Genomic DNA, 17243 nt, shown 5'->3' on the forward strand with positions numbered 1-17243 from the left:
TTGTTTAGCTCCCTCGCAGTTTCGTTATTTTCCTCTCATACACCCTTGTGTTATTTGTGAAATGTTTTATTTGAAAAATAAAATATATTATATGCATGACAAGATATTAAGGTTAGCCGTCATTTCAAACAGTAATTACAAGAGTTTAAAGTATTCAGACGCATGAGCGTGTCGAAAGTGCTAATGTTAAATTAAACAGGAGATTTTCATGAATCCATGCAGCATTTCCGGGATAATTGGCAGGAGGAGCAAGACTTTAAAACATGTCATAGAGTATATGATAATAATAATAATAATAATAATAATAATAATGTTATTATTATTATTATTATTATTATTATTATTATTATTATAAAAGCTGCAAGTCTATTGTTTGTATTTATGCTTGTCTTTAAAGTAGGTAACAGTTTCATCCTAATAACACACCAGCATAAAAGAAAGGGTCAGGTTTTCTTCTTTTCTATTAAATATTAAAAAATATATATATAATTGTTATTAGTAATGGCAAATATATAAACATGTATGCTCCCCCCTTTGTATTCTTTTCCCTCCCCACCCTAAGTACCAACTGCCAATATGAAAATAAATAAATAAACACATAAATAAATAAATACATAACATTTGTACAGTATTCAGTAGAGTTTACATGGATTTTTCATTATCATAAATAAATGAACAGATACATAATAAATAAAAAATAAGCATTTACCAAGACAACAACAACAACAACAATAATAATAATAATAATAATAATAATAATAATAATACCCTTTTCTTCATTTTTTCCTTAATTCCATCCTTCCTTTCTTTCTTTGCACTGAGGTTCATCTAAGCCAGAATGCAGAGAGTATGAAAATCTTTGTCCATTATTATTAAAAGTTGATTTTTTTTTTCTTTGTTTGTTTTTTGTTTTTTGTCACAGGTTCCACACAATCCTGTTGGATTCAATTTTCTTAAAGAAATACCACCAGAATCAATCAACCCTCTGTTAAAAACAATAAACTCCTCTCTTAGCATTGGCTATATAATAAATCTTTTAAGCTAGCAGTTATCAATCAAACCATTAAAAAAAAAAAAAGTTAAACTCGATGGCAACAGCGTCGACGGGGATGCTTCCACTACCAACAAGTCTAGTCCTTCTTGTCACTAATTGGTGTACCAGAAACACCCTTAAAGTGCTACTGAAGAAAAACTATTTCAGACATTTGACCTTGCTGTGACCTTGTTTGGATCACTTCCAAAATCTAATCAGTTCATCTGCTGGTTACAATGATATATTGGATCCGTATAAATCCTACACGCTAATGAGAATCTCAGAGAGACAGATGGATGAACAACCCAAAACCATAATGCCTCCCACACTCAGTGTCAGAGGCATAGAAACATCCTTGACCCTTGTCAACTGTCAAACTACAAACCAATATCAAACCCCTTTATCACCAAGATCAGAGAAAAGGCTGTAGCTCAGCAGTTAAGCTCATACTTGTACAGGAATAATATTCATTAAACATTTCAGTCAGAATTTAAGCCTCATCACAGCATTGAAACAGCACTGGTTAAAGTAGCAAATGCCTTACTACTGGCCTTACTTGTGTTGCTTGATTTTAACAGCTTTTGATACCATAGCTCATAATTTTATTCTAGATACAATAATATTACTAGGAAAACCTTTTTTTAATCTAAGAAACATTTCCAGGCTAAGAAATGTAATGTAATTCCATGATGCTGAAAAAACTTGGCGTATCTGAACATTTGTTGAAAAGCTTGCGTTTTGTCTAGGTTGGACTATTGTTACGTCTTGCTGTCTGGATATTTCCAGTAGGTATTATTTATTCCATTAATTAGGTATTATTTATTCCATGAATTATTCCATAATTAGAACCATATTACCCTGTTTAATCCCAGTCAAATTTCACATTTATCATAAAATAGTAGCTAGTACTGCAAGTACTCTCACTCCGCAGTACCTGAATGAAGTTTTGGTCTATTGTGATCCTCCATACCTGTTATCAGTACCTAGAATAATGAAAACTACAGTAGAGGGGTAGAGCTTTTTCCTACAACCTCCACAGCCAAGACTTAATCCGATTTGGATGATTCAAAACCATGAAAATGTTGACTGTTTAATAAATAGCTGCAGAATTAGTTATCCAGATTACCTAGAAACACAAGCCTCTTTGATGCTCCTCTCTCCCTAATGCATTAATGGAATATGCAATCAATGAATAAAGGCAAATCTCCAGAGCTGAATGCTATTTCCACTGAACTGTGCTTAACTTTGTGGCCTCTGACAAACCCTTTATTCTTACATACTCAATTTTTTTTTATTTATAACATTAGGCTATCTTCCAACTCTATTATAGCTTTATCCCTTTCCCCTCTCTTGAAGACACTTAAACCAGAGACTGAATGCTCCAGCAATATCCCGCTTAGTCTGTTAAATTGGAAAATTAAATTGTTTGCAAGGGTTATTGTGTCTTGCCTAGAGCACTGCATGTCTTTTTTAGAGCACATTGATCCAGCTGGCTTTATTAAGTCTAGATTCGCCTCAGATAAAGTCTGCTGCTTACTCCATATTGTTAATGCTTTTGAATCAGGCCCAGTTGGCACAGACCTTTTATTAGACATGGAGAAAGCTCATTACTGCAATACAATTTGGAATATAATTTGCAAATACTGTGAAACAAGAGACAGTGATTCCCTCTCTTTACTTTCCTTCTCTTGACCCTTGTCAATCAAATGATGCTATTTACTTAAATATAAGCTATGATGGGTATCAAAGTCTTCAAGCTAATGCTTATAATGTGTCAACTGAAAGGAAATCCCTGTTAATACTCATATTACTATTGTTGTGAATCTTTAAGGGGTCCCAAGAGGGTCACCTGAAGATCCTCTAGGAGTTCTGGATTTAACCAGTCTACATACTGTATATACAGATACAGAATAAAAGCAACTGATAGTGTCTTAGTAAGGTCATGGGCCAGAATGAGAACCAGAACTATACTTGAGCAATGAACACCAGATTTTCTCCCAGTTGGAGTTTTGATGATGACGGTGGAGATCTGGTGACTGTGAAGGCCATAGTGTATGATTTACATCACTTTCATCATCATCAAACTATTCAGTGACCCTCATGGCCTGTGTTTGAAGGTGGAATCATCTTGCAAGAGACTATAGAATGAATGTGATCCATCAGTTGTAGATCTTCAAATTGTGTTTAATACATTAAGCACAAAATTTATGGCTTATAATTTTTTCACTTGTTCTACTGGACTCATTAACACACACACACACAGCATGACAGCTTTAAAACTCTTTGGACTGTTTCTGAGTTAAAACAGCTTCTTGATTATATTAACTTGCACAGCATAAAGTCGACAAAAACAATACGATAAAAGAGAATGTATTACAGAAGGAAAAAACAATCCAAACAAGTGGTAATTAAGTAAGGAAGTAAAGTAAGCAAAAGTGAAGTGAAAGGTAAAAACAAGCAGAATAACAAAACAACAGGAAATTTAGTAAATTAATTAAATTAAATAAAATAAAAGTAAACAAGTAAGTAAGTAAAAGTAATTTAACTAAAGAAAACTAGAGTAAGTAAATAAAAGTAATGTTATTAAGGCAAGTAAGTAAGTAAAAGTAAAGTAAGTAAGAATGTAAAGTAAGAACAATCCAAACAAGTGATAAACTGGCAATTCAGTAAATTAAGTAAAGAAAAGTAAAACATGTAAAAGCAAGATAAGTAAAGTAAAGCAATTAACTAATGATGTAAGAGTAAATTAACTAAATAAAAGTTAAAGTAAAGTGATGATACACAGTCCAAAGAGAGAAAACCAGGTTACAAAGAACCCAAAAGCCAGCATACGTGTAGAATACATTAAGAAAAATGGCTAAGAAAAGGGGTCTGAAATTATTCTCCTTATACAGTATATTCCATATAACAATGAACCAAAAGAAGAAGTGTGTGTGTGAGTGAGTGTGTGTGTACGTGTGTATCCAGTGGTCAGTAGGCTTGCATCAATAATCTGAAACCTGGTAGGTGCTCAGCGAGAGGTGTGAGAACCAGTCAGTTTCATCTTTTAAGTTTGGCTACACCTGCGCAGCTAACCCTGGGATGAAAATCAGATAAACATGACAAAACGCCATTCCTTCACATACTAAGCTATAAGGCAGGTTCAATCTTACAACCCCTTAAAACAGAAAATCTGAAAACACAGCCAGCACATTAATGATGCATCATGGAAATCTTGGAAGATATATACACATGTACATACAGTGGGGTCCAAAAGTCTGCGAACACATTGAAAATCTGGGATTTTCTTTCATTTAAAATTGGAAATAAAGAGAAGGTTTTAGAATTTTGAAATACGTAAAACAAAGAAAGTAAATGTTTAATATCTTGAATATTTAATATTCATGATTCTGCACTATTTCTAGGTCTGTATTTAAATGTAAGCAATTTGTGATATTGACTGTCTTCAGTGCTTTGTACAAAAGTTCAGATTTCCTCATGTCTAATCTCTTGTATTGAAGCATGTGTTCAGCTGACACTCCGATGGATTTCATCTCAAATGGATCATAAGGTTTTGCACAAACTTGTGGAGTCTGTATCAGCTCGAGTGCACACTGTCATCAAAGCAAAAAGGGGACATACCAAATACTAAGAAACTCTGAAATACCTGTAAATATTTCAATGATTCTAATTTTCAGTCAAATTGTTGTCAAAATTTATAATTTGTAATGAAAATTGTTGTATTAAATTAGAAAAGAATGCAAAATAGAAGCATTTCACTAGTGTTCCCATACTTTTGGACCCCACTGTATTTCAAACCTAGCAGCAAATTATACAAACTATCCTGATTGCAGAAACTGGATAATATATCTTGTTGAAGAGTACAGTTATAATCAAGTTATTAGTAGCAAAATATATTCTTTAAGCCAAACAAACCCTGCTAACTCTGCATGCCACACGTGCTTGCTTACTCCTCAATATATCATTTTTGTTTTACTAAATCATTTGCTATAATCTCGGCTCTCAAATATGCAAAAATGTACATTTTTCTCAACTCTAATGTCACTACATGACTTTAATCTGGGTGTTCACACTTCATACCCTAAAGGGGCACTTCAGGATCAGGAGTGGAAAAGCCTTTTGTATTTCTATCAAGATTTAATACTGATGTGATTCACTTATACTGTAAGCTCATGAGTGTTGTTTATGATGAAGATGTTGTGGCCCTCAGTAGTTTTTAAATTGCCTGATTATGCTCCCATCCCTTTTTTTTTTTTTTTTGACAATGCACTCAGTCACATTCTTTTTTAATATCATATCTTCTTTTAAACTTATATAATACCTTCCAAATGATTTCTTATCCTAGTGAAGACATATAGCAACTGCTTTTTAAAGACACTTACAGAGAATCCATCATTCTAGGTTTACTGGAAGTGTTAAAAAATTGTGTTGTTCAGAGAGCTGGTGTCCTTGATGGCAAACATATCGGGTTGTTACGTCAATGCCGGAGTCGGCGTTGCTTCACACAGAGTGGAGTACAAACATGACCGCCAACTACAACTCCCAGAACCCACAGCGGCCTACAAACACGGCTGCTGAAGATTACAACATCCAACAGCCATCACAAAATCTATCACGTTCACGTTCACCATCCTACTGATTATACACACCTGGAATCACTTACACAATCATGCCAACAGTATGGCTTGGTTGGCGATACCAAGCCTTTCTCTTGCCATAGTGGTTTCTGGTGATTTGGTTTATGTCTTCGCCTTTTGCCCTGTTTACTCTGATTGCATATAGCCTGACTACTGCCTGTATCCTGACTTTGATCTTGCCTTACATTTTGGATTTGTAATTCGCGTGTTGTTTGAATAAAACTCTGAACCTGCAACTGTCACCGTCTCTTCCGCCTGACACTGGACTGGATGACCATTGGAGACATGAAATTGGCCTGGCTGTTGCATCAGGAATGTAAACCTGTACCAAGTACAGCGAACAGCTGTTAATGGCATGCAGTGTCCTGCACAATCTTTGTGTCACAATATATACATATTTTGCACTTTCAAATGTTCAAATGGTAAAAAAAAAAAAAAAAAAATTAAATCCATTTCAATTCCTGGTTGTAACTATAGTTCAAGTGGGATGAATATTTACGGAAGGTACTGTGCATACACTGCACATATTGGACACATCTATTAAACAACAAATCAAATTGTATTACAGAAATTAGAGAAAGTTAGATAAAGCTGAATCTAATATATATTAGTAAATTAAACCATTTTTTCACTATTATCACCAATGTTTTGGTTCAGTTTGTTAAATCTGGCCCAAATTTGGCACAGAATTGTGGTAGATGTTAACTTTTTTTGTTAACCTGGGCCAGTTCTATATAGGTTTGCCTCTTATAGATTGCCTCTATTTATTTTTCTTTCTCTATTGGATCACTGGCCTGCTCTCTTATGTGGATCCTGAACAAATGTAGAGCTACATTTGGTGTACATTTGTTGTCTGGGCGTGGTTTGAAACCTGAGTTATTCCCTGGAGAAGAAAACTCACAGTGTGTGGACTTCTGGGCTACTTTTTAAAATTTCACAGGGTTGCCAAAGAGCTTTATTGCAGACAGAAGACATGAAGTTACTGGATTTATAAACAAGATTGCTCCTGGCAACTGATATTGACTAAAAAGCACTTGAAAACACGTTTTATCAGTAAATTGGCCTCTTAGGGTAAATGTTATGGAGAAAGAATTAAAAGTGCTGTCTCCTGAACGTGATCAGTGATCAGCTCTGTGATGAGAAAGTATTTGTGGCTTAAAAATTCAACTGCATATGCAGATTTAATTTACACCAAGCTAGTGGAACTGTCATTAATCAAGTTTTGTGCTGTATTCTTTTATTACTTGTCTCCAGAACTTTTTAAAACAAAGTTACGCCCATTACTTCACTAATCAGTATCTGATAAGGCATCATCTGTATTCTTCAGAAACATGCTTTGACAGAGCAGAGTTTCATCCCATTTTTCTTCTTCTTCATCATCACAGATGTCTGCTCACTCAGGCATCTCCGCACACGTTTGCCAGTCACATCCTTTTGCCACTACCTTGAATAATGAAAGAATTGCTCATTGATTTTTTTCCCCACCCATTTATTTTCCTTGCATGAAACCCATTTCTTGTGATGAACTCCAAAAAGCCACGTTCTGACAGTGAAAGTAATGAAGCTATGTCTCAGGTACGTTTAAATTGAGCCATATTTTAAATACTTACTGCAAATATTCAAATATAAACCTTAAAAAAGGTCCAACTCTAGTGTACGTTCTAGCATACATAAATATATACATAAGTAGAACATACTTTATAGTGTATATATTTATAATTTTACCACTCTACCATCAGACTTGCCATAGGTTAATCTCAAATTTTAAAAATGGTGTTACAATAAATAAAATCTGTTCATACTAGACAGGCAAGTTATTAATAATAAAAAAAGCAGACTAGATAGGTCTCATGGGATATTTTAAAGCTGCAGGGTCTCAGGGGATCTTTTACAATGGTTATTTATAGGTCACCATGGGAATTCCATGTATTTTCATGGGGGCCTATGGTGCCATCGTACAATCATGGGATACCCATGAAATTTCCTGAAATCCATGGGATTTCACAGGTTCTCCACTAAATACCCATGCTCACTCATTAAAATATTGGAATTCCAGTCTCAATTGATAGCAATGACTGTTGTATTTGAGTAATTAGGGGTCCAAGCACCAGTCCCAGCACCTTTCATTATTATTAGGATTTTATTATTATTATTTTTTAAATTATATATCTTTAACTAAACGATAACTCTAACAGCTACATATATCAATAGGAGTTAATAGTGACTCCACCATCAACATGGCCCCGCCGGGTTATACTTAAAAGACCCCTAGTAGTCCCTGCATGCCAACTTGAGGACCATGGTGTTAGTACTAAATATGTGCTGGACTCCAGCTCTCCAGGACTTGAGTTCTGCTCCTCAATATTGATGATAGATATCTTAAGATATTATATAATAAGATATATAATGCACTATATATTGTATAGTATAGTATCAACATCCTGAAATGCTGTAGTAAGGGAAGGAAAGGGTATATATTTTGTATAAAAGCCTACGTCTGCGGTTGCTTAATACCTGTAGACAGATACTGATCACAGTAAGGCCTGAAGCAGCCCTCGAGGCATGTCTTATCCATACAAAACTCCCTCTGGCATTAATTCATTTACTCTGTTCCTGACTGTCTGTCACTCATCCTTTTTTCTTCTGCTCTTTACTTTTACACTTCAAATTTATCTTGGCAATCCTTTCATTTCCCCCACTTGACCCATTACTTCCTTTCCACTATCCCTCACACTCTTGCTATCTTGCTTTTTCCACCCCAATAAATGTGGCCTTGCCGCGTCTCCTCTCCTGTAACAATGAGTCCTGACAGCTCCCACCTCCCAAGGGGGCTAAACAGTGTGCCTGGACACCAGATTAAGCCATTCCTGATATCATCTCATTTGGAGAGACAGAGCGATAAGGTCTCAGTTGATAAATAAATCACATACTTGGGATATGGCAAACTGGCATTCTCCTTCTTTCTTCTGTAGTTCTATGATCTGATCAAATGCTGTTCTGGTCAGAAATGAACAGTTTATGGAAATTTATTATCTATTTTTAAATTAGACTCATCAATGGCACCAATCAAAAATCATTAAAATCATCAAATGATGTCTGTTTAATCAGAAACTTGAGAAAAATTATGTTATGTGATCACCTGGGAGGTGTGGCTTCCAAGGGTATGACAGCAGAGAGTTCAAAACACCTGTTAATGAATTCATCTGTAATTTTCTATTGAGGAAATAGAAGACTGCTGTTTTTACATAATTTTGAGTTACAACATGTAGTAGTGTATACACTGATGTTAAGATATGGAGTTGCTATGTAAATACATAGTCCAAAAGAAGTGTTATTTTGTAATAAATTGCAATACATCTGGTTGATATCTCTGGAACTGTCTCATGTAGACACTTAACAGTGACTCAGACTGGAAATAGTCTCAAATAGATGGTTATTTCCACCGATCAAAAAAAAAAAAAAAAAAAACTGAAGACTTATTAGTGAAAGAACACTTCATTTCACCAACTTTGATTCACTCTCTTTAAGCATCCAGTCTGGTGTTTCCTATTTAATTCACACAGTCTCTAACATCACACAGATTCATCCTTCATCCCTCCATTTGTTTCATTTCTGTCTAATCAAAAGTTCTTTAAGAAGGCCTTCTCAAATCTAAAACCTTGATAGAACTGAAGAGTGTTCGTAATCAAGAAAGAAGGAGAAAACAGCCTCGTAATTGTTCAAATTGCAGAAATATTCTTTGTGGAATTGCATGAAAGCCATTTCTGCAATTGGTTGCCACAAAGGATGAATAATAAAATAAAACTGATGGACAATTCAGAGAGCCAGAGCAAAGCAAGACACTGAAGTTTGCAGTAAATTTTTATCATCTTATCAATCATATTATATTAAATATATATCATATTCATATATATCATATTATCATATTATCATATTAATATTCATGATTAGCTTCAGTGGGGTCTAAGATTTATTTTTTAATGAAATTGATTGGAGTTGACTTTTTAGTTTAAACATCTTACATCGACATGTTGGTCTATCTTCACTTTGGATAACGGTTTCCTGCATTACCCATAATGCCACAGAATTAGCCCTTGCTTCATCTCTACTTAAAGAGAGCGATGCAACTGTGCATTAGTCCTTTATTCTGTCCGGCTCTCTCGCCTCCTCATCTGTGCTTTCTGCTCAAACAAATTTAGTTCCAAATCTTCAGCTTTCATGCTAATACCACCATTAACATCCTCATGCTTGTCATCTCGTAGCTCGCTAACTAGACGAGTCTCTGTCGTAACTCAGTGCACCTGCATGGTATAGCTGCATTGCATTCTTGAACTTTGAGCCCAACTCTTTTTTGTCTCCGATACTGGAAAATGGTCTTCTTTTTAAGAGCTAACAGTCTTACAGTTCCAGGCTTAAAGTTCCACCATCATATGAGATGAAATGGTTCAGTCAGAACATTATTAACCAAATAAGATCCTTGACACAGTGCATGCTTATTTCTATGTGACAGGGGGTTCTAAGCCTGTCTAAATGTTTTCATTTTGTTACTGTATATTGAAAAAATAAGGTTATTCATGCTTATGGAGACTGAGCTCATTTTGATTTCGTTAAGCTGTGTGTCAGTTGCTGCTAATTAGCCCCTGTCACATACACTGCCTAATTAAAATAGTGGAAAGATAGCGAGAGGTAAGTATAATCTTCACATGGTGAATTTATCCAAACTCTATATTACAACTGTATATTTTCAGTAGTGTGTAATTTTGTCTTGAAAAATGGGTAATTTACTTTGTGTATGATTAAAAAATCCTGAGATCTTGTGGGGTAGCATGCGCTCCAGGATTCAGTCTGACAAGAAACAAAGATTTTTGGGGAACCAATTTCAATTTAATGTAAAAAAAAAAAACAAGAAAAAAAAAGAGAGCTGCACAGTGTCCTTGTTCTTCAAAGTGCCATACAATTATTTACATAATAAATTCACTCTTCTCACTTTTTTCTGTTATGTTCAGGTTTGCAATTATGTCAGATAGAGCTTTTTTTTTAAAACCCTACTGTCCATCATGCCTGTTCAGAGGACAATAAAAACTTTGTTAATAATATATTAATTTACCAGGGTGGGATAAAAGGCAATGAAAGAAAAAGGACATAAAAAAATTAAAAGAAAACCAGAAAAAGGAGAGAAAGGAGAAAACAAAACATGCACACATGCATGTTTCAAAAAGTCCTCTTCTGAATTATAGACTGACTTTTGAAAGGGAGAGGGGTGTTGGTTGGAGAGGTCCAAAAATATTAAAAAACATACTTTCAAGCCAAAGATGATTTTGATGAGAATCTGCCAAATGATAACCTGGTTCATAACCATCTGCAGCAAAGCATCTGGTTTCATGGTTTAATGTTTTCTTCTCATTTTACTGTTTCCCCTTAAGCAGTTCGGGAGAATGAGCTTGGTACAGAGCTCTGAGATGAGCTATGGAATGAAGGTCTGCATAGCATTCATAAATTCTTCATTAATGTCATACTTCAGGTTATACAACGGAATGTTATGCTAAGGTTGCACTATATAGGAGAATCTACGCAGGGAAACCGATCTATGGGTTCTGATGGAACCTTATCCCATACATTCTGGCTCTGTCCCTAGGTATCCAGCTTCTGGAAAGATCTTTGACGTCATGGGGATCATTCCAGATATTGAGCTAGCATTTCTCGACATCCAGTGTTGCTCATTTTTAGCATGGTTCTAGCCAGGAGGATGATTTTGACAAGATGAAAATTATGTCGTAGTTAGCTTAATGAGAAGGTTTCTTCCCTTTGGCTTGAAAGTATGTTTTTTAATATTTTTGGACCTTTCCAACCAACACCCCTCTCCCTTTCAAAATTCAGCCTATAATTCAGTACTCTATTTCTAATTAATCATCTAAGAATTACATAAAGTGCATTTAGTTTCCTGTGTACCAGCTGCACAAATGTCACACATCAATAATCAGCATAATAATAATAATTATATATAAATCCCGCTTAGCATTTATTACTGAACAGGCACTGTGCTGCTGCGTTATTACTGGTATTTAGCAGTGTCCTGCTGTAATGTAATGTCTGATGTGATGAAAAAGGCCCTGTGGCCATGGGGAGACTTGAGAAGCAGTGAAGGGGAAAATGAGCATTCATAATCTCACTGTTCAGCTCTGCTTCAGGGGCTCGTCAATTAACACAACTGACATGACTTGCAAGATTTTTCTTGGAACAAAGTGCTGTCATAAGTCTCAGGGTAGGCTTCCTGGAAAATCAGCAAAAATGTGAAAAAATGGGAGTCATTATGAATTTCCTTTAAATGCTGTTATCCACTTCATTCACGTCAGTTCAGTTCACCTAGGGTATATAATCATATAATCTATAATCTGCATATATAATCTGCATATATAATCTATAATTGAATCGATATGTAATCTATAATAAGTATGTAGCATGACCACTCTTTGTCTTTAAAATGGACAAGTTCTCTCAGTATATATCTTGCAGTTTAAGTTTTTCAAAAGTTCTGCCACAGCAATCCTGTAGATTCGACAGGGAAATAACCTCTTACTCTTTGGCCAATCCATGCTCAACTGATATTAAGGGGCTCAATGTGTGCCAAAACAACATTCCCCACGTCATTACACCACCACCACCAGCCTGAACTATTCCTACAAGGCAGGTTGTGTCCATGGTGCTGGCCATTTTCCTCTGCCTTCTTTCATCAACAAGGCTTTGTTGCATTGGATCCACCCACAGAACCACCAATCACTGGATGTTTTTTGCTTTTCGCACCACTCAGTGTAAACTCTATAGACTGTTGTGCGGTAACATCCCAGGAGATCAGCAGTTTCTGAAATAGTCAAACCAGCCAGTCTGGCACCAACAACCATACCATGGTCAAAGTTGCTGAGATGTCCATTCTGATACGTGAGCATTAACCAAATCTCTTGACCTTTATCTGCATGGATTTATGCATTGCACTTCTGCTATATGATTGGATGATTGGATAATTGCATGAATGAGCAGGTACACTGGTGTCCTTATTAAGTGGCTGGTGAGTGTATTTGTCAGTGAATTAACAGCCTCTGTTTTGCTCAGTGACATGTGAGATATCATTTTGCCTTAAGTGCTCATGCTATGTGTCCCAGATGGCTCTGACATTCAGATAAATGAAGATATGCGGCACCAGGGGGGCTATTTTCCTTGCTCCGTATTATGACTCCAAAGTTAATGTTATTGACACCAGCTGGTACTAAAGTGGCAAAATATCACCTACAGAGGCCAAGCTTTGGGGCCTTTTCATAAAAATCGGAAGTGCGTATATGCAGGGCAAAATAATTTCAGTAAGCTGCATGGCTGTTGTTGCTTTTATAGCTGAGTTTACACTTAATTGGACAATGGATCTTACAAATTAGTCACATTTGGCATGAAGCTACTTCTATTACTTGTGCTATCCTTCACAATATGTGCGACTCAAGTCTACAAGTCTCCTGTATCATTATTTATACATATGTAAACAAAGAAGTGAACACAACATTAAATAATTCAGTTATTACCTGTCTATGTAATATAAACAAACTATTATTAATTCAGTACCCTATGTGTTGTTCAAGCTAATGTCAAGGGTCTGTCTATGGAAGTGTCTTCCTCAATGTTACCCCTCTTCTGATTAGTAACACCTGCAGCTTTTTTCACAACTGATTTTCTTGTTCTGTTTTTCTGTTGTGTTATAATTGTAACTGTTGCAATGTTGAGCCATGTTTTTCTCAGTTTTATTTTCCTTTTAATAATGTTTTCCCCATACCTAGTGTTTTGCGTTTTTAAGAATGGACTCCCACTTCTGTTTTTGTCTGCCTATTTTTGACACCAGCCATGTGCTCTGACTATGAGTATTCGATTACCTGTAATAAAAATGCTTTGACCTAGATAGGAGAGGACTCAGTAATTTTATGCCTTTGGTCTGAATTCAGGAAGCAGCCATGAGACTTGAAGTCTATGTCCAGTTTACAAGGAAGTTTTCATGCAATAAAACTTGTACTTTATATGTATGTTTGTATCACCTAATCAAGCTTATGTTGGGTAATGCCTTTTAATAATTTATTTTCAATAAGAAACACCTAACTCTCTATCTAGGCTTATGTTAGGTAGCTACCTAAAATAATGAGCTAAGACTTAACTAGCATGCAAAAATGTCCACAAAATCGTACTGGCTAGTTTTGCTTAGCTCATGAACAGACCTTTACATAAACTGATTTTGTAGTTATGAAGATACTTTTTAGCTTGTTAGCTTGTGTTCAGCAGTCAAAAGCCCCCCCCTTCCCAAAAAAAAAAAAAAAAAAAAAAAATTAGCATACCACCCTGTCAGGTTAGCTCATATTAGCTACCCTAGAACCTAGCTTACCTTCACTAGAAGGCGGATTCTAAACACATCCATCAAGTGATGAAACAATTACCAAGATAGAATGTCACGTAGATAGTTATCATGTTTTTAACATAGACATTTATCATGTATTTGAAATATTGTCTGATATGTTGTTATACTAACTATTTTTTTAGTATCAAGGTGGATTAGCTAGCAAGAACCAGCTGGATCCTGCCCTGGTTGCAGTCTGCTCTGGGACTACTTGCAAGAAGCTCTCAGCAATGCATTTCTGAAACATTTCAAGAGGCAACTTCTGTGGAACCAACTTTGATTTTTAAAACCACATGATTATTTTAAGGAAGCCTAGATTGTTGTTTACTTAGATGTGATGAATCTTGCTCAGTGGGATTTTATCCTTGAACAATGCTGGATATCCTTAAACAAAAATCATCACCAAAATGATCAAAACGTAGTGAAATAGAAGTAGAATAATGTGAAAATAACATAATTTAATTATGCTGAGTTCTTCAAAACATGCCCGAGTTACTTGTTTAACTTATATCGAATTAACTTTATTTTTTGTGTTGAATCAATTTTATATGGCTCTGTTAAAAAAATCAAACAATTCACACGGAAGCAATGTCAACAATTCAATTAAATAAATGCAGTGAATTTTTTTTGTTTGTCTCAATGTAGGGATGGAGCAGGGCTTGAAGAAGCTCTCTCTTTGTATGTAACCTCCATCCATATTTACAGACTCATAACCCTTTTCACAGGCCAAAGTAACCCACCCATGCTGGGTGAAATATTACTTCAGGTTTCCCCTTAGACCTGGTAGGGTCTGAGAGCCTTTTTTCTAATCAAGCCTAGGCCAACCTTTCACAACCTCTTCAGAAAACAACAAGATGGAGCAAGAAGTACAGCTAGCACTAGTCCAAGGAGACTGGGCAGCATAGGCAATTCCCAGCAAAGACATTACAACAAGGATAAGGAAAAAGAGCAAGAGTCAAGCACATCTTCAGAATTAAACTCAGTCACCTGAATGCCAGGTGCCAACGAACTGGTTGCTGCTCCTGAGAGAAAATGGTTCAAGTGTCTCCCAGCATTAAAAGACACAGAGGTCTTGCTTATAAACCAATCAGTGAGGTTACTCCTGACTAGAGATGGCAGCCATAGCAACAAAGTTATGGTTAGATACTGTACGAGGGTTTGATGGAAAGTTTAACATACTGTAGCTTATTCTTAGTAAATTCACTCAGGTGTCTAATGACCCAATGCATAATTATCCAACCATATCATTGTGGCCATGTTAAGGAAGTACTCTATGTAAATGACAATGGTAAGGACAGATCCTCTGGGCACCAAGTCTGCTCAATTGTGCATCCACTTGGGTCTGGTCATTTGAGATGAACACTGTAAGAGACTTAACTTCAGTAATATCTCCTCTATCACTTAGAGGACATGAGCATTGTGGACACATATACTGTCCACCAATATGTGTGCTCACATCTCTAGGGCCAAAGGGCCAAAAAGGATAGCCCAATTTGTAGCTAATAGCTGATTTGTAGAAATATTTTTCTGTTTTATGTATCTCATCTATGTTACAGCTTTTTAAAATGTGCTTACTTCCTAAAGTGAAATGATTCCTTTTAGACTGTAGCACAGAAGCATCGCAAATTGAGTTTATTTGGCTTATTTCCATTTCGCTATGGCACATACAACTTGATCAATGGTGGACTTCACTGTGTGAGGAAATCAGACTTAGCTAACTTAATTAGATTTACGTTTTAGTAAGACTGACTGATTTTGCCACTGCATTTTTAAACTGGCTCCAGATATAACATGATCTTTGCAGGCATGCAAGATTAGAAACTAAATAAAAAAAATTCTGCTTCATCTTGGTGAAATACTTTCATGGTTCCTTAAAGCTGAGCTATCAAGCAATTTTACAGGCAGAAATCAAATTTTGGCCAAAACCCAATTTTTGGCCAAAAACCCAAACACATAATGCCCTTAAGGCATGAATAATTTTCCCTTCATTTATAATTTAATTAAAAAAATATTTTCATTCCTAATTAAAATAATTAAAAATAAATTAAGGTTCATAATTAATACTGATTATTTAATGAAATTTACAGTGCAGAACCTACATACCGGTGTGCCATCTAAGTCATAGCATCAAAAAGGCACACATCTTTACTCTCATCACTAGCATCCAACCTTCTGTAGGCTATTTAGTCTTATTTTTCTTATGTGAAATGCAATTTAACTCATATGGTGTCTCATTTATTCACACACTGTTTCTCCTTTATATCATTTCTACATTTCTTCAAGGTTCCCCCCTATAAAATTCTGCAAATCACACTGGGAAATTAGTACATAACATTTCTTAATGCACGTCTTCATGCATTGTGAGTGGCCTGCTACCTGCCATTATCATTTTGGGTACACAGAAAAGGACTCACGGTCACACTTAGAGACACTTTGTTCCTCCTGTGGTAACAGCACCATAGGTTATAGGTTTAAGTCCATATTTTAATAGGTTTATAATAGGTTTAATAGGTTCATATTTCATTTTAAGCATCTAAACTAGATAAGTACTTTCTCACTTTACTTATTGTATTCACTTGTCTCATGTTTCACCCTCTGTAGTGTGTGTACCCTGTGGTTTCTCATACTTATTTCCTGTAATTCCAAGCCTTGGTTTCCTTTTATAGGGTTTTTAGTTCTGGGTTTCTTGTTTGTTGTGTTTGCCTCTTATTTTTCTCTTGTTCTCTCCGATGCTGATTAATGTTTAGCTAAGGTTCACTAGTCTGTAAAGCTACAAAAACCTCAGTTTTTTACCTAATGCAATGCATGTGTTCTTGCCAGGTCTCATTCTTTCTTTTTATTTACAAGAGCCATGTTTTATTTATTCATTTATTTTTGCTTTACAGTTAGTTCTATGTGTGTCATATTACGAATTATGTTGATGTATTATGTTACAACTTGAATAGCACAAAACAACAGTAAACAGTGGAATTTTTTAAATATAAAGAAGTTGTAAGGAATTAGTATCTCAGTATTAACTTAAATAGAAAAAAAATAATAAATGGTGAACGTGACCCCAGTGTCACTCAAGTACAGTTGTTCCTGTAAATGCAGGCCACCCTAGACTGCCTTCCGCATGCCTCTCTCATTTTGTAAGTGATATGTCTGAATA

This window comes from Pangasianodon hypophthalmus, chromosome 15, assembly GCF_027358585.1.
Source record: "Pangasianodon hypophthalmus isolate fPanHyp1 chromosome 15, fPanHyp1.pri, whole genome shotgun sequence".
In the NCBI taxonomy this organism is placed as follows: Eukaryota; Metazoa; Chordata; class Actinopteri; order Siluriformes; family Pangasiidae; genus Pangasianodon; species Pangasianodon hypophthalmus.